Source organism: Photinus pyralis, unplaced genomic scaffold (genome assembly GCF_008802855.1).
Source record: "Photinus pyralis isolate 1611_PpyrPB1 unplaced genomic scaffold, Ppyr1.3 Ppyr1.4_LG5, whole genome shotgun sequence".
Taxonomy (NCBI): domain Eukaryota; kingdom Metazoa; phylum Arthropoda; class Insecta; order Coleoptera; family Lampyridae; genus Photinus; species Photinus pyralis.
This window is the reverse complement of record NW_022170596.1, coordinates 40,368,169-40,371,525: the sequence shown is the minus strand read 5'-3', so window position 1 is coordinate 40,371,525 and position 3,357 is coordinate 40,368,169.

Sequence of the window (3,357 nt, the reverse complement as noted above, 5' to 3'; positions counted from 1 at the left end):
CACGTATAATTAGGAAATCCCGATAGACATTGAGGTGCCATCACCATAGGCGAACAGGAACACGCAAGATTTCCGAGAAAAATGACGTGTGTGTTCTAGAACATCCGAGAAGACTTGATAACTGTCGAACCAAATCGAATTGCGTTTTAGGAGTTCCAATTTCGCCGCCGAAGTAATAAATCGTGCGCACTTGTGTATTCGTGAGTGATAAATAATATTGTGGCTGCTACAAATCGATTCATTTCAAGACTGTTATCAATTTATTATTAATTAATTGTAAATAAATAAAGCACATAATTAAATGTACGTTCCAATAATTTAGTTATTCTTGACATTATTTTTACAAAGACAAAATTTCAGCTTTCGACTGATACCGGATTCAAACCCGGCCTGTCTAAGTCGTTACCAAGCATCTATTTCACTAGACATTGGGCCTGGAAACTTGGATCGTAAGCTCTGCGAAAGATGAGAAAGATTAAAACACAGAAATCAGATACTTAGTATTGGATGTTACAGTCGTCCCAGTATATTACCTCAAACTGGTCGCCCCAATGTAACATAAATGGCATAAACATGTTAAGAGTTAGGATGTCCAAACTACAGACTTACAAAGAAGTGGACCTTAAAAGTTGTAAGCACTTACGATTTAGTGATCCGAAAGGGATTGTGCAGTTTCCTATATCAAATGGCCTGAATGGAAAATGGCACCGACGCGATGTAAATATTTTAAATCGTTGAGTGAAGAAATTTAAGTAATTCCTTCCGAAATCGGATCCCTCAAAATTATAATAGATATATATGCCTTCCAGAAGCTGTATTTTCACATCTAAGGGTTTTCACATCCCTCAAATTTGAAATCGGCGACCAACTCCGATATTTTTTCGCACACTTATATTTCAGGTGTTTAACGTCAAATAGTGAAATATGCCCTTCCAAAATCGTCTGCTTTTGCAATAACGTTATATAATCGCCTATTGAAATCGCATTTATCAAATCGATACGGAGTTGCGCCGACAACCCTTATCGCATTGTCAATATTTAGCGAATCACTTTTTTAAACAATATATCTACGCTTAACAATTTACTGCCGTAGATCTTTTCCACTCTAAATTATAAATGGACGCGCACGCTGGAAATAAAAAGAAAATAAAATCTCATACAGCATTGTTCTACAAATTTTTAAATCCGAACTTGATATGCGGGTTCTTAACGGCTCTACGTCCTGGTTTTATAGCAAAATTTATCTCACGCTGCTTTCCCAGCATCTCGATTTGAAAAATGATTTACATCCCAGAATTAAAATCCTGTTCCCATAGAAAACCACTTAGATATAGACTAGACGCGAAAAAAAAACTAGTCCGGCTCGTCTAGCCTAGACTTTCCTAGTCCCGCATTGTTCACCAATGCCGGTGGCGCAAGTGTAATTTTCAGCGACAAACCGAGAAAATAATCAAGTAAACAAAGTCGGAAAAATGAGAAAAAAAAGTGGCACTTAATTTCTTTCTAATTTACATATAGCGAGACTAATGGGACTATAAAAAATAACACGTAGGGGTGGTTTCACATAAATTAAATGTTACACAAATTTTAATCTTTCGTATAAATGTTCGTGCATTTGCGATTAGGGATATTCTGTACGCTAATTTCAATGCGGGAATTTATTTACTATTGGCGCAAGAATGGGAGGAACACACAATTCGGGGCGAAATGAAATTTTTAACGATATAATCAATTGTGGAGAAGAATTTAATACGTCAACATCTTTTTTAAATGTGTCCCTTATTGCTTGCAATATTCTCGTTACGTCTTCTCTTGAGATCGCCGTTTCTTACATTTTTTTTTGATAATGCGCGTGTAGAAAGTGCGACAGTAGAAACTTGCGTTCTGCAATAAGTTACGAGCTTGTATCTTTGCACTATCTCGCAAATGTCAATAAGGTATTAAAACTTTTGCACGATAAATCTTGGACGAGCTGTAAAATAAAACTAAAAGTTCTGGAGGAGGAGGAACGTTTTCCCTAGACGATTATCGATGGAAGAAAAAGTTCAAGTTAAATTTTGCTATTAAAAAAAGTAAGAAGTTGTGTACAAAATAAATCGGATGCAAGTCACGCTGAATGAAAGTTCGACTTATTAAATATGGTGCAATTTCTTCTCGTTCACGGTTTTAACATTATAAAAACAACCAAGGATCACGGTTTTTGTGGCATTTATTATAAGCTCGAATTCGAACTTACTTTTTAATTTGTCCGTGGTCTGTCATATAACCCCAAGCCTTGAAGTATGTAACTGAATATTATTCACTAATTGATACTAATAATGTTATCTAAAAAAAATCAGCTTATTTTTTTGTGACTTGGTTTTACTCAAGAATAGGAGGAACTTAAGTTACAATATGTTTACACAAAAATTTCGAATAGGCCCAAATTTTTAAGCAAATAATTGTTAAATTGAATAATTTCGACTTTCCAGTGTGGACACGTATGCATATCCATATATGCGATTTTTTTTAATTGAAATAGCTTTATCTGAAATGTGTAAATCAATACTGCTTCGATAGAGATGAAATACTAAACTACAAAATAGTCATGCTTATCCTGTCAAATTTTGATTTTCCAAAACGCTTCCAAAGTGGCGTTGTATCGAAAAAATTGCAATGTTTACTGTGGTCTTATTATAACAGTACAGCATTGCAATTTTGCAAAAATCCTTCATGTTCTCTTACCACAACACTGAGAGAAAAGAAGGCTTTATTATTAACATAGTAACATTTCGCACCCAAAAAGTTGCTGTTATGACATTTGAACATAAAATCTAAATAATAACAATTGAATAATTGTAATAAGACAATATATATAATAATAACCCAATGACAAAAAATTGTATGATTGACTCAAATACTGCTTACGGTAAAACCATTTTCTTGGCACCAATAAATAGTAAGATATGCATAAGGACATGGTGCCATTTTTTAAAAACAACCTAGCTACGTCTTACTTATTAGATGAACATATACTTAAGGCTAACTATATATGTTTTTCTGTATCTTTAATATACTGGGTAAATAAATCATAATGCGATTCCAGCAATCAACTGTATTCTAATTACCTATTAACTTACGAACGGTTGTAGTGAACTTTCGAATCTTATAATGTATATTTCACAATGCTAATGCAAGGCGTAATGTCTTGATGGAGCTATTCCATTGCGTTCTTGTTTGTAGGTACTTGGAACATTTACACCTAATACACCACGAATTAGATGTGAATTTAAATTACTGGAGGCCATATTTTAATATATTAAGGATCAATATGTTTTTCTTCGTACAAACAAATTATGCATGTTTATTAATTATAAA